Source organism: Gorilla gorilla, chromosome 12 (assembly GCF_029281585.2).
Source record: "Gorilla gorilla gorilla isolate KB3781 chromosome 12, NHGRI_mGorGor1-v2.1_pri, whole genome shotgun sequence".
Lineage (NCBI taxonomy): Eukaryota > Metazoa > Chordata > Mammalia > Primates > Hominidae > Gorilla > Gorilla gorilla.
The window spans coordinates 36,255,941-36,275,261 of record NC_073236.2 but is presented as its reverse complement, the minus strand read 5'-3'; the positions used below and the strand labels follow the sequence as shown (position 1 = coordinate 36,275,261).

The following is a 19,321-nucleotide window of genomic DNA, read 5'->3' as shown; positions in this document are numbered from 1 at the left end:
GGAGCTTGTAAGCAGTCTCGCAGGCACATGCCTGTGAGCCCTCCGCAGGTGGCTACTACTTCCTGCTCTCCTACAGACAGACCCCAGGGCCAGCTCCACAAGTCACTTCCTTTGTGCCTGAAAACTACCTGCTGCATGAGTGAATAAGAAGGGGCAGGTGTGCTCCCAGTTGGTAACTTTGCATCACCTCGCCTGTGATGAATGACCATGCCATATCACAGATTCAGAAACTGAAGACCACCAACCAACATGACTCCAAAATGTATGTGCAACGTGCTGCCCAGGCCGTTCCCTTCCCTCTGAGATGCAGAGCACGTTGGTTGGAACAGCTGAAATGCTGGGAGGGCATGGCCAGAACCAGCCTCAGCGAGACACCATCACAGCTGAAATGTAGACTTCCACACAAGCACTGTGTGTTCCTGGGCCTGGCTGTCATTAAGGTCCCTGCAGAACCATCTGCCCTTGCACCTGCAGCTTGAGTTGGCCGCTTGATAGGCCAGGCAGAGGAAAGCCCAACAGAGCCAATGTACCTGAAACTGGGGTCAAAAGCAGCTTTGACAAGCCTCACTCAGGATGCTACAGGTTAGTTTAAAATGTCTGTGGGCTGGGCGCGGTGGCTCACGTCTGTAATCCCAGCACTTTCGGAGGCCGAGGCGGGCAGATCATCTGAGGTCAGGAGTTCAAGACCAGCCTGGCCGACATGGTGAAACCCTGTTTCTACTAAAAATACAAAAATTAGCCGGATGTGATGGCACACACCTGTAATCCCAGCCACTTGGGAGGCTGAGGCAGGAGAATGGCTTGAACCCGGGAGGTGGAGGTTGCAGTGAGCCAAGATTGCAACAGAGCACGATTCTGTCTTGAATAAAAATTTTAAAAAATTAAAAATTAAAAATAAATAAAAAAATACAATGTCTGTGTGTTGGCCGGACATGGTGGATCACACCAGTAATCCCAGCAATTTGAAGGGCTGAGGCAGGTGGATTGCTTGAGCCCAGGAGTTCAATACCAGCCTAGGCAACATAGCCAAACCTACAAAAAAAAAAATTAAAAATTAGCCAGGCATGGTGGCATACACCTGTAGTCCCAGCTACTCAGGAGGCTAAAGTGGGAAGATAGATCACTTGAGCCTGGAAGGCAGAGGCTGCAGTGAGCCATGATCCTGCCACTACACTCCAGTCTGGATGACAGAGTGAGACCCTGTCTCAAAAAAAAATAATAATAATAATTAAAAAAATAAAAGGTCTGTGTGTAACTAGAAGGTAATATTTTATTTTATTTTTATCTATTTATTTATTTTTGAGACAGAGTCTCCGTCTGTCACCCAGGCTAAAGTGCAGTGGCACGATCTCGGCTCACTGCAACCTCTGCCTCCTGGGTTCAAGCGATTCTCCTGCCTCAGACTCCTGAGTAGCTGGGACTACAGGCGCCTGCCACCACGCCCAGCTAATTTTTTGTATTTTTAGTAGAGATGGGGTTTCACCGTGTTAGCCAGGATGGTCTCGATGTCCTGAACTCATGATCCACCTACCTTGGCCTTCCAAAGTGCTGGGATCATAGGCGTGAGCCACCACGCCCGGCCACTAGAAGGTAATATTTTAGAGACATGTGCCTTACAAATAGTATCTAACCATTAACTGTCCATTTCCCAAAGAAAACCCTACAGGCCAGGTCATAATTGAAATAAACGGGCAGAAGCTTAAAAACGTTGTCTAACCCCACCCTCTTTTTCCAGCTAGAATGATGCTCAATCCAGCCAGAGCCTAGGCCCAGACCTCAGAGCAAGGGGGGTGCAGCTTCTTTCACAGAACTAACGTATTAGTGCGAAGCACAGGCTGGAAAGAGGCTAACAGGCATCCAGAGAGCACTGGTTGAAGAATCTGCAGCACAGCCTGGCAGCAGGCCAGCATGCAGCTGGACAATGGAACACAAAACTCCTTGTGGGCCAGTGAAACCGTCAGAAGAGGCACACAGCGAGCATGCAGCATGGCACCAGGGGTGTGGAAAACTGTCTCATGTCTGCACACGCATGCCTGCTGGCATATACACAGTGTAACTTCAGAAAAAAACCCAACAAGCACATGGCATTGGTGTCTTAAGGGAGGGGACATGGATGGCTAGAGGATAGGGTAGGAAATAGGCTTTACCACATATCCTGCTATATTTTACAATTTTTAAGCCATGAAAATGTTTGCCTATTAAAAAATAAAACATAAAATGTTATCAAATGTGTCAAACCAAGTTAAGTACAGGGAGGTTTTTGAGAAGTCTCTCCAAGAGACATTAGTGCACAGCCAATAAGGAGATGGAAGATTTCAAGGGGCCCTGCTCTGGGGCAGGCACCCCTGCAGGTGACAGAATCAAAGTTAGGCCCACACCTGTTGCTGGCAGTGATTGCCATGGCCTTGGCAGTGAGCATCCCTTGCTCTCCGCCCTTCACTTCCTTCTTCTCTGACTTGTCTCCTTCCACTCTGTTTGCCTCCTCTGCCATGTCACTACATCATGTGGCATAGTGAAGTCTATATTCCAAGTCAGAGTCCCAGTTAGAGATGGAGGGTGGTGTGGCAGAACTATGAGCCAACCCCTGTCCCTGTAATCATCTCTCACTACCAAACCACCCCCTCGCCAGCTACTGGCTCACAGGCTTGACTGTGTCTTTTTGCACTGCACCCACTGTGCAGATACCCCATGAGGTCATGGGAAGGGCGTGACTATGGAGAAGAGGGAACCGGCTGCAGCTGCCCAGCCAGCTATTTCACACTGTAGGGAGAGCCCCTGAGACAATTAATACCATTTCTAGAAACCAGTATTTCTGGGTTTCTTTACACCCCAATGCTTCCTCTTCCTCATGGTGTTTCAGCACAGTGTTTCACAGGTGGATTAGAGGGGGCGCAGACGATTCTTCTCCAGTGCTGGGTTTCATTTCTGTCATTTCACAGATAACAGCTTCACCCCTGACCCCATGGGTGGCAGGGACACCCTGCCCTGTGGTCTGCATTGTAGACATCCTGAAGCAGGACCCACTGCCACACAGCGCTGGGTGAGCCCCAGCATCCACAACTGTAAAGCCAACACGGAGAGGAGACAAGGAAGCCAAGTCGCGGCCCACAATCCCCTAAAACTGGTGGTTAGAGCACAGGCATTATTGTAAGAATTACTATGATCTAAGACAGGGTCTCCCCAAACCATGAAAATGACTATGGAACTGCTTCTGTCACTTAAAGTAATGATACAAACAAAAAGAATGAAAGAGTCTTAAAAAAGTCTGACACCCTCCAGTGTAGGATGAATGAATTCCCAAACTTTACAAAAGGCCTGAAGGGGCTCAAGCCCCCGGGTGATCTGGCCCTGCCTCTCCTGAGCCTCCTTCCTGATGCATTGCCCCAGTCCCTCCTCATTTATCTCTGAAGACCCCCAGGTTGAGCCACTGCCCTTCCTTGACACATAACTCACCCTTCCCTGAGGCCCTGTGATGCTCCCCAAAACCCACAAGAGGAAGAGGCCACCTTTCCTGGGTGCCCCTACCCTACTAGGCTTCTCTGCACCCTTGCACCTATAATACCACACTTGCATATATGTGTACATGTACATGTATATGGGGAAAATTTTTACTTTTAATTTTAAACATACACACACACACACACACGATGACCAAACCCAAAGGTGTGGCACCTTCTCACCCAGAGAAGTGGAAGCAGCCCTAGGTTCCAGCCACCTGGACAAAAGGGCTTGTGTGCCAAGGATAAAAAAGGTCACTGCTGAGAACAGGCTTCTGCCTTTGACAAGCACAGTGGGACAAACTGACAGTTCTGGTTTCTCCCTGAGAACTTACTGGGGCAGCAGCTGTGCAGTGGATTCTGGTCTCCCCTCCTTCTCCTCAGTTAGACTGAACCTCAACTTGACCTCAGGGAAGCAGGCTGTCTTCCCAAGAGAGGCTGAGGCTTTTCTTGCTACTTTGACAAGGACAGACTAGCTTTATTCATTCGTTCACTCAACAAACATTGATTATATGCCTATTTTGTGCCAGGCACAGTGGGGCACTCCGGACATACAAAGAAAACCAAGCTATCGTCCCTGCCCTGAAGGATGCTTAAGTCTTATGACAGCCCAGATCCATGATGTTCGCAGGGTGTGTCCATAGAGAACTCTGGCAATCTTCACACTGTGAATGCCATTGTGGGACACAATGCCCCTGTAGCATGCAGTAAAGTAGAATCTAACACTTGAGCAACTTCTCCAGACCCTCAAGGAATTACTACTAACCAGTTGCACACCAAGGAGGAGAGGGTAAGAGGGCCTCCCAAACACGGACAGAGGTGTCCCCCTCAGCACTCTGCACGCCAGCCCTCCAGGGTGTCCTGGTAGACTTTCTTACTTTCATGTTGTTTTTCCTTTTGGCTACTCAGCGGCGACCCCCTTCCTCCTAATAGCTCCCTGAACTCTACCCTCTCTTAGGCCACTCAACTAGGGTAGGGAGGAGTGGGCGGGAAACCAGGTGAGGCAATCAGAGTGCTGATTTTCCCAGGTGCAGGGACCACTGGTTTAAGGGCAAGCCCCCGGCCGAGGTCTACTCAGTGTCACTCCCACCCCTGGGCCAGTCCAGACCTGAACTATCCATCTTGTCTCACGAGTGAGCGGCGTTTCCGAAGGACAAAGCTCTGCCTGAGCACTACGCAATCCTGACCTGGTGTCATATTCTGTGCTCCATGAATGCTCCAATCACACTGGTGGCAAATGTGGTAAAAGTCAGTCAAAATCAAGCACTTCGGGTGCCTTTGGGCGTGTGGTGGCTACCATCCTGACAGGTGTTAGCGGGCCACAAAGAGTGTGCTGAGAGCCACCTTCCACAGTCAGCCATGCTTTGAGAACTTAGCCTCCGCTGTACTTCTCTCCCTGCCATGCTCCACTGATGCTGCCTACCCCCTTAAGGTCTGGAGATGCAATGTGGAAATCAGAGCCACTTCCCCCCGGCCATGCCTCACTCTCTGCATACATGCTGCATACTTAGGGGTCCCAACACCTTTTGTTTCTCCTGGAAAAAAAATGTGCAGCATCCCATTCATTGGGCCAGAGTCTCACCCAGGATACCAGCAGAATGGGAAAGCAAGTCCCAAAAAACACACAGAACAGCACAGCCATGAAGGGGCAGGAAGGCATTTCTATGAAGTTCGGTGGTCAGCTCCCTTAAGTAAAATATTCCACTCTCAAAGAGGAAAAAAAATCTGAATGTTTTTTACGGAGAAAGAACTGGCTAGCAAAACAATCTGGAAGATAATCACTAGGCTCAGGCATCACAGGCAGCAATGATTCATCTTGGGTACCAGGAAACGTGTTGTGTTCATTTGTTGCCTATCCGTAGCCACTCCCAGGGTAGAGAAGGTGAGAAAGGGCTATTTGATGATTTTTTTTTTCTGAGGCAGAGGCAAGCCCCTGTCACCAAGACTGGAGTGCAGCAGTACAATTATAGCTCACTGCAACTTTGAATTCCTGGGCTGAAGCTATCCTCCTGCCTCAGCCTCCTGAGCAGCTGGGACTACAGATGTGTGTGCACCACCATGCCCAGCTAATTTTTTAATTTTTAGTAAAGATGAAGTTTCACTATTTTTCCCAGGCTCAAGCCTTGTTTAAACGTGAAGTTAGGCAGGGTGTGATGGCTCATGCTTGCAATCCGAGCACTTTCGGAAGTTGAGGCAGGAGGATCATTTGAGGCCAGGAGTTCCAGACCAGCCTGGGCAACATAACAAGACCTCATTTCCACCAAAAAAAAAAAAAAAAAATTTTTGTTTAATTAGCTGGGCACAGTGGCATATGCCTGTAGTCCTTGCTAATTGGGAGGCTGAGGTGGGAGAACTGCTTGAGCCCTAGAGTTTGAGGCTGCAGCGAGCTATGGCTGTCTACTACACTATAGCCTGGGCAACAGAGCGAGACCCCGTCTCTAAAATAAAATAAAACAAAAATAAGAGTTTCTCCCTAATATAGTCAACATTTATATAATCAGAAAAAGCTAGCCAATCCTATTTCTAGGCCTGCCTAAGTAGCAAGCTCAAACAGCTTTAATAAACCAAACTCCTGTTTATTGTCTCAAATGTTTAATTTGCAGACAAATCTACGTTATGAGGTAAAAATAGCAACTGTTTGTATTCATTACAGTAGTCAATTAAGTTAGGTTCACAGTCTACGCCACAGGCTGCTAGTTCCCATGACAAACACTGGTACAATCCTAATAGTTTACAAAACAGCCAACCTATGATATGAAACACTGATCAAATCCTGGGATGCCCAGTTCCCAAAGAATGACACAGCAGTTACTGCCCTGGAATTTACTCATAGCTCATGTAATCCTGTTTTTGTTTGTTTGTTTGAGACAGGCTGGTCTCACTATACCGACCAGGCTGGTCTCAAACTCCTGGGCTCAAGCAATCCTCCTGCCTCAGTCTCCCAAGTAGCTGAGACTACAGCCTCACCAGGTGCATGCCACTAAGCTAACCCAGCTAGATCTAATCCTATTTTAAATGAGTTACATCCACTACTGCTTAAAACTCTCTTTGCTCCAGAGGGGCTGAGGCAGGGTGGCCAGTGCCCTGAGTGTCTGGGCTGGGACATACCCAGGGACAAGGCCCAACAGTCAAATCCGCAATGAGAAAGGCCAATGTTGTCCCGCAGGAGAAACTGAATGAGATTAACTTTAAAACCTGAATGCTCCTTACCATGCAAGTTGGTACAAAGTTGTTTCCAGAGACACTGCTGGAAACAAAAACCCACCCACTCACCATTTGTGAAGTGGCCCCTCACCACTTCACAACCCATCCACTGGCTTTCTTCTCTCTTTGACAAAAGATATTAATATCTAGCTTGGTAAAGACATTAGACTAATTAAAGAATAATTAAATAATCAACTCAAAACACAAAGATCTTCCTCCCTCCAATGGAGTTATTTAACACACCATACAGTTCAAAGGCACCTACAATAATAGTCACAAAACACGTGTTTTGGGCAATCGATGGTTGAACACTATTTGTAAGACTGTTTGCACTATCAAGTAAGACAAGCTCCTGTTCTCATGGTCTCTGCAGTGTTTCCAGAAGAAAGGGGTGAGAATGAAAAACGTAAAAGTAGCTGGGTACAGTGGCTCATGCCCTGTAATCCCAGCAATTTGGGAGGCTGAGGCAGGAGGATTGCTTGATGCCCAGAGTTCAAGACCAGCCTGAGCAACACAACAAGACCCAGTCTCTAGAAAAAATTAAAATTAAAAATTAGCCAAGTGTGGTGGCACACGCATGTAGTCATTGCTACTTGGGAGGCTGAGGCAGGAGGATGCTTAAGCCCAGGAGGTCAAGGCTACAGTGAGCTATGATCACACCACTGCACTCCAGCCTGGGCAACACAGCAAGACTCTGTCTCTAAAAATAAATAAATAAATAATGTAAAAGCTTTTAGCAATGGCAACCTCCCTGTAACGTGTTCAGAGCACCTTCTACAACTTATATAGTTGTATCCATTTGACATTTGAAGCCCTTTTTTTCTTTTTAATCATTTTCTGCTTTAACTGGTAATTTCAAGTCCATGTATCCTTTTTGAAACAAGTCAGGAATGGCTAATAGGAAAGAAAGCTGCCAGAAAGAGAAAGACAGTCCAGACCTGAACCAGAAGATAAGTGTGCATAAAGTATGCTGGAGTCAAGTGGTCTCCATCAGTCAATGGGAAAATGACAAGGGCTGGACTTACAAAAATGCTGTAGTTGTACTGGGGGACTGTCTGCAAAGGGCCTCAGAAGGAGTGATGGAGAGAGGCTGGAAAAGCCAAGGAAAGGCACAGGACGCTCTAGCTGGACCAGGAAGAATGTGGTCTGTGTGACACACAGGCAGCTTCCCTCTCCACTGACATATCCTTGGTATTCCAGGGTCTCTGACACTGTTTCTTCTTCTCTAGAAAGCTACTGCTGAATCACTGCAGACGGGAGAGAAAGTGAAAGAATAAAAAGGCAGTATTTCCAAGGCAACAGACCAAAGAACAACTTCCCTAAATAGACACTTGTATGTGTGCGTGTGTCTTAGTCCAATGCCAACTAAATCAAGAACATACCACACTTCACCCATGTAGCCCCTGGGCACTATCACCACTCCATTCCACTGTCAGGGAGGATTCGACGGGGGAGGAACAAAGGAAATCACCTTCACTAGATGAACAAGAAAGGAGGAGGGTGAGATTCAGGCATGACTTCACCAAGTCACTGGCAAGTTGGGGACAAACCACAAATGAGACTGCTAGCGCTTCCCTTCCACCTGAGGTGGGCACAGTCTACCAGCAAGGTGTCGTCCCTAAGGCCAATCCATTTACTCACTCCCCTCTTCCAAACCATAGGAATAACAATATTTGGAAGATTCTGGGGTATCTTTTTTTTTTTCTTTTTTTGTAGAGACAGGGTCTCACTCTGTCACCCAGGTTGGAGTGCACTGGTGCGATCATAGCTCACTGCAGCCTCGACTTCCTGGATTCAAGTGATCCTCCCGCCTCAGCCTCCCAAGAAGCTGGGAATATAGGTGTGCACTACTACACCTGGCTAATTTTTTAATTTTTAGTAGAGACAAGGTCTTGCTTTGTTGTTCAGGCCGGTCTGAACTCCTGGGCTCAAGAGATCCTCCTGCCTTGGCCTCCCAAAGTGCTGGGATCACTGGCCTGAGTCACCTTACTCAGCCTATCTTGACATTTCTTGGCATCTAGCCCTATTTTAAAACATTGGGTTCTGTCAAACATACCATTGTATTGCCATTTGATCATCACCCAATTATATAATGTGATCATTTAACATTTGTATACACAGAGCACAAAGAATGAATAAGAAATGTGAAAATACTCAACATTTCAGCTCGTACAATCCTTAGTCCTTCCATTCTTTAAAAAAACAGTGTCAGTAAAAGGCTCAGTTGGGTCAGTGACCAGCTGACTAAGAGTTTAGGGAGTGCAAGCCCTCCACTTCCTCCTCCCAACCCCCGCCCACATCCTTCTCCTCTGAACTTCGCTGGATGTCCCTGCCTCTCAGCACCTCCCTCTTCTGTGACATTTCCCCTGGAAGGTACCCTGAGCAGGAGTCAACAATAGGGTGTACTCCAGCCCTTTGAGCACATGTGAAAAATAAGAGTACTGTGGGGAAAACAGTTACCAAGACTGTCAAGTGGAGCAGGGGTCGAAACATTCATGTTTGCACCGGTCCAGTGCACTGCAGTTCACAGCCCTCTCCTATGTATATTATCAATAACCACCACCCTCCTGTGAGCCTAGCACCTTCCCCATTTTACAGATGAGAAAGCTGACTCGGGTTCACATCCAGCACTACAATCCAACTTGCCCCTACCCCCAAAAAACAAACACAGACATGCCAAAGCCACTACTACATAAGCTTTGTGATACAAACCAGACTAGCGCCTGCATTAAATAATGGGGATCATAGCTGACTCTAAGCCAGCCTTGGGAACTGTCCTGACAGTGTTAAGGCACAGAGGATTCCAGCGGGGAGTCACAAGCAGCAATGCTTTCATTGGGGCCAGCCCCAAACAAGGAGACTCTCTCTCTCTCTTATGTAGAAATATGCTGATCCACCTGTTAGGTAAAGGACCCATCTGGCATCCAGAGTTAAATTTTTTTTTGAGAGGGAGTTTTGCCCTGTCACCCAGGCTGGAGTGCAGTGATGCGATCTCGGCTCACTGCAACCTCCACCTCCTGGGTTCAAGAGATTCTCCTGCCTCAGCCTCCCAAGTAGCTGGGATTACAGGTGTGCACCACCACACCCAGCTAATTTTTGTATTTTTAGTAGAGACAGGTTTTCACTATGTTGGCCAGGATGGTCTTGAACTCCCGACCTCAGGTGATCAACACACTGCCTGCCACTGTCTCTCCTGTCTGTCAGTGTGGCTGTGCAGAGGACTCCTCATCAGGAGGATTTGGCCCAGATGGCTTACTACCACGAACAATACGCCAGAGCAGGACCAGGCTCAGGACTTTGTGCCTGCTCCTCATGCCCCCAGCTCCACTCCCACTGGCCCTCACCACTGAAAGTCTCCTCTGGTTTTAGGTCATTGGTTCTTGATCTATGGCGAGTCACAGACCACCAGGTTCTGACAAAAGTCACAGGTCCCAGGCCCAGGAAAAGACCCCAAGTGTATACACATCCAGCGTAGGCCCCACCTTCCTACAGGTTAGGACCCCCTGCACTCAGCCCTAGGGTTTGACACATCTTTACCAAAATCCACTCTAAGAAACAGTCACACCATAACAACACCCCAAATATACTACATGCGAATAACTAGATGTTTTACCAAAAAATGCTTATCCTTCCCATAGGAAACATACTTGGATATTTGCTATTTCAAAAAGCTTTTTAATGCCAGTTACAACCACAAATTGATTTCATGAACGACTGCATTTTGAAACATGCTGTGTGGACCCTTCTCTAGCATGTTTCCTCCTCAGGTGCCCTTCCTTCCTCAATAATTAGTGCAAATGTGGTTAGAGCTCAGTGCAAGACTACTCCTAAACGTTATTTTTATGTATTAAGGTGAATCTTTAAAGCTGAAAATCCAGAAATATCTCAACTCTTTAGTTTCAGGAAAAATTCGGAAAAGTGGGTCATTGTGATCTCACAAATTACACCATGGAGGTGGCTATTTATTTCACCCAAACATCAAGTTGGAGTTGTACTTGCAAAAAAGGGGACATAACACAGGTAAAAACCACCACTGAAAGTAGTCACTTGGGCTGTCTCCAGGCCAATTCCCTAAATATTTCTCAAGCACCTACTAACTGCACTGCTCTCTTTTTTTCTAGCTGAGCAAGGAGTAGCAGCGTAGGCAGCCCCTACACAAACTGAACACACTTCAGGAATGGCTTCAGAAGGTGAGTCGTAACAGCTCTTCGGGACTCTTCAGCACCAGCCAGGTAGACTCCATCCCTGCTAGGCCAGAGACAGACCTGGAGCTGGAGTGTTACTGAGGTTGCTTCCTTCAGCACCGAGTTGTACAGGGAGAGTACAGGCCACACTTGGAGGAGCTGGAGAAGCTTGAGGCAAGGGGGCTGAGAAACTTATATGGGTGGACAAGCTGGCGAATGGGGGGCAGGGGAAGGACTCCGGAGAGCAAAGCGGCCCCCAGGGCCTTAAACTTACTGGCTAGTTCACACTGTGGGCTGGCCACCCACCATCCACTCTTCCTTCTTGCTATTCTAGGACCTAACCTCCTCCCCGGTCCTCAGGAAAAGTCAGCCCTGTCTCCAGCTGGGGAGTAGGGGAGTCTTGACTAAACCAAAAGAGCTGTTCTCCAATGTGACCTTGCATCAGAATCACCTGGAAGTCTTCTTAAAGCACAGCTTTCTGGGCCCCATCCCAGAGTTTCTGATTCAGTGGGTGGGGTGGGATCCACTAATCTCCAGTTCTAACAAGTTCTCAGGTAATGCTGATGCTACTGGTCTGAGGACCACAACTGGAGGACCACCAGCCTAAGCCAACCAGCACACAGCACTCTCACAGCCTCATGTTGCTGGTCCAGGGAAGGCCACGTGACCCTTTGCTCCACAGGCCAGAGGGAAGGACTGGTAGACACTGTGGCTGGGGAATCAGCTGCTTTGTCTCCTTCCCTGCTCCCGCTGGACAGGAACAAGGAAGCACGCAGTCCCACTTCCCCCAACGACCATCTCAGAATCATGAGGAGACTAACCCCCTAGGATGAAACCGGCAGTGATGGCTGGACAGAGGAGCAGAATCGAGGTCCTTGATGAAACTGCTGACATGCTGATGGAGACTCCAGTTCTCTGAGATAATAAATGTCACTGTTGGCAACCAAAAGCATCCCAACTGACACACCCCATAATCCAGGGAGAAGCTTGAACTGGGCATCCTTGTTTCCTAGTAGAGCCCTGTTTCCCAGAAACAACCATCTGCCTAAATACTTCCTTCACATTTCCAGAGTTTATACACTTAGGTCATCCTTCTTGAAAATTCAAATTAATTGGTTTGAGAATACACCATTTAGAAATGCAAGCAACATGAGAGAGAGAAAGAAGGGCGTTCAATATGCTAGGGTGAATTAATAATAGACAGCTTCCATAACAGCAGCTGACACCACCTGCGTGAGGGCTATGGGAGGGGCAGGAAAGGGGCAGGGGGATTTCAGGAGACATCAGAATACCACCTAGTGAGGTGCAACAAGAGGGGCACTGCAGCAACCAGAGGTCAGGAAAACTACCAGGTGTCTCAGGGAAAGCGCTCTAGGAGGATCCCAGGACCAGAGCTGGCAGCGGGTAAACACTTTCCTCTTTGAGAGGTCCCCGCCCTTCCTCCTGGACATCAGAGAACATCCCTGTCTTCCTGACCCTATTCCAGAAAATAGACCTCACCAGAGCATGATCCCCCCACTGCCCCCACCATATACATCTGCTTACTGTGCCTAAGTCCCTCGCCAGGTGAGCCTCACTGAACAAGTTCCATATTAAAAGGCCAGCAGTCTCACCCATGCTCCAGGTTAGGGCTGTGGGCAAACAGGGCTGTGGGCAAACACCAGAGGCCAGCTGGGCTGGCTGGCAGGCATGGGCCTGACAGCCTGATAGGGCATGACAAAGGTATGTGCAAAGACCAGAAAGAGGAGACATGCACACTGCACCCAGGACCCTGGCTTTCCAATCCCAGACAGGCTATGGTGAAAGGGACAGCTAAGGCCGGGTGCAGTGGCTCATGCCTGTAATCCCAGCACTTTGGGGGGCACAGGTGGGTGGATCACCTGAGGTGAGGAGTTCAAGAACAGCCTGGCCAACATGGTGAAACCCCGTCTCTACTAAAAATACAAGATTAGCCGGGCACGGTGGTATATGCCTGTAATCTCAGCTACTAGGGAGGGTGAGGCAGGAGTACTGCTTGAACCCAGGGGGCGGAGGCTGCAGTGAGCCGAGGTTGCAGGCTAGAGCCACTGCACTCTAGCCTAGGCGACAGAGTGAGACTCCATCTCAAAAAAAAAGAAAGAGACAACTAAGAGATTAAATCCACAGAGGAAAGGCTGATCTAATTCCAAGCTCCGCCAACCACCCACACTCTGTATATGAATCCATTGTAAGGATTCCGTTCTGCACACTTACTAGGCACCAGGATTAAATGTTAATTCATTTAATCCCCCAACAAGCCTCTGGGGCTGCTACTACCATCAGCCCAGTTTTGTGGATGAGATAACTGAGGCACAGAAAGATTAAGCCACTTGCCCAAAGTCACACAGCTAGCTGGATGCTCACAGAAAGTGCAGCGCCAGAGTCCACAATAGTTCTAGGAATAAAATAAATGGTTTCGAAAGATGTGTATGCTCAGCAAAAAGGACTGTGTAAAAGAAATTCCTGATTTATAAACCAAAATACTGAAAACAGAAATTGTTGATACTGGCAAATCCAGGTAATCAATTTTTATCCCTCATTGAAAAGCTTTCATTTTTCAATCCTGTGAAGGAAGTTAGGTGATATAACTGGGTTTTAGTCCCAGTTGAGCCTCTTTTAACTACCCTCGGGGGATGCTCTAACCACTCCTCAACACCACAGCTCACCTTTGGACAGAACCTCCCACAGGATGTCCAGGGAGGCCTGGCATGCAGGGGTACTCAGAAAAGCTTGGGTTCCTTGTCATTTAGGACTTTAAAAAAAAACAAAAAAAGCATCACACTTAAAAAAGCATTCTAAAGCTGCCAAGAATAAAATTCAAAGTTACCGTAACTTCCACAATCTAGTAAGATAAGGAAAAACAGCCCAATAAGAAAAAATGAACAAAGGATATAAACAGGTAATTCATTAGAAGTTAAAATATACATTAACAAGAAAAGGTATCCAATATTTTTGGTAATTTGGGAAATGTAATTAAAACAATAATGTCTTCCTTGCCCATTAGATTGGCAAAATTAACAAGATTTATTCTCTTAAATGTTGGCCAAGTTAAAGGGAAACAGACAGTTTCACAGCCTAATGGAAGGAGTACAAATTTAAAAAGCAAGCCACAGAAAATTTTGTGTAATGTGACTACATTTATGTTTACAATGAGAGCATCTATCCCCTGAGAAGGTCTAGAATGGGTGACACCTCAGTAGCAACGACAATGCATAGTGCCTACATCTCGGTTTTTATACCATTCTCCACTAAAGAAAACCAGGACTCTTTGGAGAAATGGCTGATTCCAGGGCTGGGACAAGGAAAGTACAAACTGAGTCCTTGAAGATTTTGTGCCTGGAAGAAAAGTCCTCAAAGAATGATGAGCACTTGTCAAAAGGACACAAAAGCCAGACTGAAGGGACTCCCACTGGCCAAATCTAGGATAATTTGAGCAACAATATGCATAATGGGAGTAATGGACTATAATCTATTGAATAAAGCAAGAATTCATGAGTCCAGTGATGTAAATCAAAAAGTAAATAATAGAGAAAGGAAGGTTCTTCCTTTCAGTACAGTTCCAACTAATAAATATAGAAGGAACTATGAAAATCATCATCTGCCTACTATCATAATAATTGACTCAGGTAAGAAACATCAATGAATTCTGAAACTAGTCAGTTAATTGTATGAGAAGTAACTATATTTACATAGTCTCAAATTCTCTTCCTTTAAGACACAGATTAACTACAAAGGGAAAAATGGTAACTTTTCCATGAGATAGACATCACCTTAATTCAAGTGATCAAAGTTAACAGGGCCAGAGAATGGGATAATCACAGCATATGCCTCCTGATGGGATACATTAAGAAGGCTGCAGCATTAGTTGGGCACAGTGGCTCATGCCTGTAAACTCAGCACTGTGGTCGGCCAACGCAGGAGGATGGCGAGAGTAGGAGTCTGAGACCAGCCTGGGCAACACAGTGTGAGATCCAGCCCCTATAAAATATTTAAAAATTGGCCGGGTGCAATGGCACACACCTATAGTCCAGCTACTCAGGAGGCTAAGGCAGAAGGATCACTGAGTGGAGGAGGTCCAAGCTGTAGTGAGCTGCCATGGCACCACTGCACTCCAACGAAGGGAGACCTTGTCTCTTTAAAAAAAAAAAAAAAAAAAAAAAAGAGAGAGAGAGCGAAAAGAAGACTACAACTGCTTCAACCTTGTGCTACTCCCGCCAGAAGTGCATAACCTGAATCTAATCATGAAACCACAGGAAACCCAATTGAGGGCATTATCTTAAAAAGTCAGTAGTCTTCAAATATGTCTATGTCGTGAAATACAAAAGAAAGACGTGGTAACTTTCAGATTAAAGGACACTATAGAGACAGAAAAACTTAATGCAAAACAGATGATCTAGGATTTTCTTTTGCTATAAAGGACATTATCGAAGCAACTGACAAAATCTAAATACAACCTGTACACTAAATAGTGTTATACCAACATTAATTTCATGATTTTTTTTTTTTTTTTGAGACAGTCTCACTCTGTTGCCTAGGCTAGAGTGCAGTGGTGTGATCTCGGCTCACTGCAACCTCCACCTCCTGAGTTCAAGAGATTCTCATGCCTTAGCCTCCCAAGTAGCTGGGACTACGAGCACACGCCACTATACCCAGCTAATTTTTGTATTTTTAGTAGAGACAGTATTTCATCATGTTGGCCAGTCTGGTCTCAAACTCCTGGACTCAAGTGATCCTCCCACCTCAGCCTCCCAAATTGCTGGGATTATAGGCATGAGCCACTGCGCCCGGCCATGATTTTTTTTTTTTTTTTTTTTTGGAGACAGAGTCTCGCTCTGTCCCCCAGGCTGGAGTGCTGTGGTGCAACCTCTGCTCACTGCAAGCTCCGCCTCCCAGGTTCACGCCATTCTCCTGCCTCAGCCTCCCAAGCAGCTGGGACTACAGGCGCCCACCACTAAGCCCGGCTAATTTTTTGTATTTTTAGTAGAGATAGGGTTTCACCGTGTTAGCCAGGATGGTCTCGATCTCCTGATCTTGTGATCCGCCCGCCTCGGCCTCCCAAAGTGCTGGGATTACTGCTGTTATGAATGTCCTTGTTTTTTGGGAAATACACAGTGAAGTATTTAGAGGTAAAAGGGCCTCAAGCCTGCAACTTACTATTAAGCAGTTCAGGAAAAACTAGTAACACACAGGAATACAAGAGAATGATAAAGCAGTGTAACAGAATGTCCACATTTGGAGAATCTGCGAAACCTTTGGCTTATTCTTGCAACTTTTCTGTAAGTCTGAAACTATATCAAAATACTAAAAAAAAATTAGAGAATAACATGTGCATATGAATAGAAATATAGGTAAATTCCCTGGGATTAGCTTCATGATGGTATTTTCCTTAAAAACACAGAGACAAAATGAAGCAAGCCTGCATGGGCATTAATATTGGTCTCCTCAAAATATGTTTTCCTCACAGAACTTCTGTTTTAGGACACTGAAAAAAAAAAAAAAAGCCGTTTCGAAGGCTCTCTCAAGACCAGCTCATTAATCAAGTTCTACAGAAGCACCAACATAATCAAGCCTTTTTCGCTGCAGATTTGTGCTATTTTTTTCTCAGTGAAAGTCAAAGCCTCCTGACACCATGAGTAGTTGATGATGCTGTGGCAACTTTTCTGGAATACTAAACTAAAAAGGAGCTTTTCATTTAAAAACGAAAACAGGATGAAACAGTCTTGGTGGAAAGCCTCCCCCTCCACTCTGCCTCACTGAACTCTTGAGAAGTTAAGCCCTGGGCTGGGGATCAGTGGGTCAGTCGGTCCCACATCGCCTTCAGGTCCATTCCCGTGTGCATTTGAAGAGATGTTGGCTGAGAACGCTCCCTCTTAGGCAGGCAGCTAGTTAAAGGGACTTGCAGGGCTGATAGTTCTCTGTCATACACATCCCATTTTTCTAGTGCTCTACAGTTTACAAATAGCTCTCGTGTATTATTTTATTTCATCCTTTCCTTAAAGTGATTTTTTTTAAAAAACGCTAATATTCAGTTTAACAGCAATACTACAAAATATCCAGTTTTGAAAACAGGGAGGCACTATAATATCTGCCCTTGGTTCTGAATCTAGTTGGGAAACAAGACTTACCCAAGCAGATTAAACACCCTGAGACAGAATAATCTAAATGAAAAAAGTAGCTACATGATGAGTAAGGTGGCCAGGTAAGCAGACTAATTCTATAAGGAGCTCAGTAGGAACACAATGTTTCTTTCTCTTTGAATTTGTCCACATCCATTTCTTTAAGCCTTATCTTCAAGCCAAACTCTACCAAGCAGCTCTGGCTTCACAGGCGTGTTTACAAGACATCACAGGGAATGAGGCACCGAGAGGCCCGTTCACATGCAATGCCACCCCTGGGACAGACAGCATCACGGCCTCCTGGCACCACTCCTGCAACAGACCAACCACACTGCCCTTCTTACATGGGCCCCATCATTCATCTTTCTTCAAAGAAAACAGTACATTAGCAGTCGACACTTCAGCAAAGAACCCCCAAAACAAACGCCCTAGCCTAGATCCAAAAACAAAATTTCCGTTAAAGAAAGTGTGTTTTTCAACCAAAGAAAAATTAGGCTCAATTCTAGGACAACCTATAGCAAGCAATTCTATGTGCACTGGCCAACGCCAACAGCAGCTAGATTCCAAAACAAACTCAGCAAAAAAGGCTCTGCTCTCACCTTTTAGAGATAAGAACCAGAGTTAGCAAGCGGCAGAACCATGATTCACACCGAAGTCAACCCACTCCGTCCTCAACCCCACTGGCTTCCCCATGGTCCACACAACCCACTGTGAACAGATGGACCAGTCAGAATTTCTCTGCAACACCCAAATCGCCACCCCACCCCCACTCCCTTGGTTTAAATGCCCTGAGGGGCAGGCGACAAATCAAATTCCACTCTTAGGCAGGTTCCCAACACAAGACACATTCAGTGGCAAAGCAAAAGAGAAGATGGGCTCTACCACATACAGGGCTTTCTTACCCAGAGGAACATTTTCATGGTCTGTCATTACGGATGAACTCGGGGCAGGAAGAACCCATCATTATGTAATGTCAGAGGGCAGGCGACAGGGGAAGGGAAGCGAGACCATCAACATTCCCTTCCTTCGCCCACAAAGACACAAATTTACCTCTGACATTTTGAACGTCTGTCTTCTGGGGCCTACCCATTCCTGGCTGGCTTTTCAAGAGACAGCCACAGATCCCTACACATTTCTCAGGCCTCAATTAATTGACTAGCAAAGCCAGAGAGAAATAAAATATAGAAAGCAAAGATGCTAGAAATGTTGTCGGGGTCTAAAGGCAGGCAGAAAATGGAAGAGTTTCGAGGATGGAGACCAGATTTCCCACATGGAGATGCATGTTTACTTTCACCCGGTTATGTTACCACCCAAAACACGGCAAGGCCTCCAGCTTCAGGAGCCCGTAGACCCAGCCCTGGAGCCGCATCGGGCAGGCGCCGCGTCTGCGTCCCGCGGCCACGCGCCCGCTCGGCACCCGGCTCCCTGCTGGGGCGGCCGCGTCTTCACGGGGCTCGGGGTCGGCCGGGCTCGGATTGTTCTCAAAAGACGCCACCGCAGGTGGACCACTGGCACCGTTAGGCAGTGCAATTTCCATGAAAACCGCGGGCGCCGTCCACATCCGCCCCAGCGGGGACCTGGACGCGCCCCCGCGCCCGCTGTCCGTCCCCGGCCCCGGCCCCCGCGGCGGCCGCGTCGCCTCCTGCCCGGCCCGGCCCACCTACCTGGCGCTCCCCGGCCCCCGGCGCCAGCCGCCCTGCTGTCCTGCCGGGCTGCGCGCCGGAGCCCCGCAGCAGCAGCGCCGCCGCCTGGCTGTGAAGTCGCGGGCTGCGGGCCCGGCCTCAGGTGCTGGTCCTCCCGCCCCGGCCCACGGAGCCCGACCCGGCGGCAAACCAGCAGCGAACCCTCCACGCGCGCCGCAGCCCTAGCCAGCCGCCGCCGCTCTAGACGCCGGGCGCAGCCCCGCCCTGGCCCCGCCCCCTTGTCGCGCATGCGCGCTGAGGGCCCGGCCCGCGCCCTACGACCCCCGCCCCACTACCAGCCCGAGCTGGGTCCGCCCTCTGAGGCAGCAGGGCCGGTGACCGAGCTGCTCGCGCCAATTCCTACTGCTAGGTTCCCACAAGATCCCACCCTATCCTGTGACTGCTTCACCTGCAAGGAGTTCTTGAACTTCTGGACTTGACTGAGCGATGGCATCTTCACCCTGTCATCCACTGAGGCATCTGAGGCCCTGACGGATCCCCAAGGGAAAGTTTCCTGGAGGAGCCGCGACCCGGGGGTGCGCCCCCAACCTTTTGCCCTCCGGACAAGAGCACTTCCTGAAGTGCAGACGTACTCACTCCCCAGGAGATGTTTAGGAAAC

At 47.8% G+C, this 19,321-nt stretch overlaps 1 protein-coding gene across 19 annotated transcripts in view; it reads right to left on the bottom strand.

Annotated features, from left to right (window-relative positions):
* The window catches only part of INPP4A (inositol polyphosphate-4-phosphatase type I A), a 153,669-nt gene extending 134,747 nt beyond the window's left edge, over positions 1-18,922 (bottom strand). For 11 of the 19 annotated variants that reach the window (XM_031007953.3, XM_055378456.2, XM_055378457.2 and 8 more), the window contains exon 1: positions 18,684-18,922. The gene's annotated coding sequence lies outside the window, so the exon portion shown is untranslated. The remainder of the gene's footprint in view (positions 1-18,683) is intronic. The other 8 variants (XM_055378470.2, XM_063695598.1, XM_031007945.3 and 5 more) reach the window with 2 other exon arrangements.
* Between the last annotated feature and the right edge of the window lie 399 nt (positions 18,923-19,321).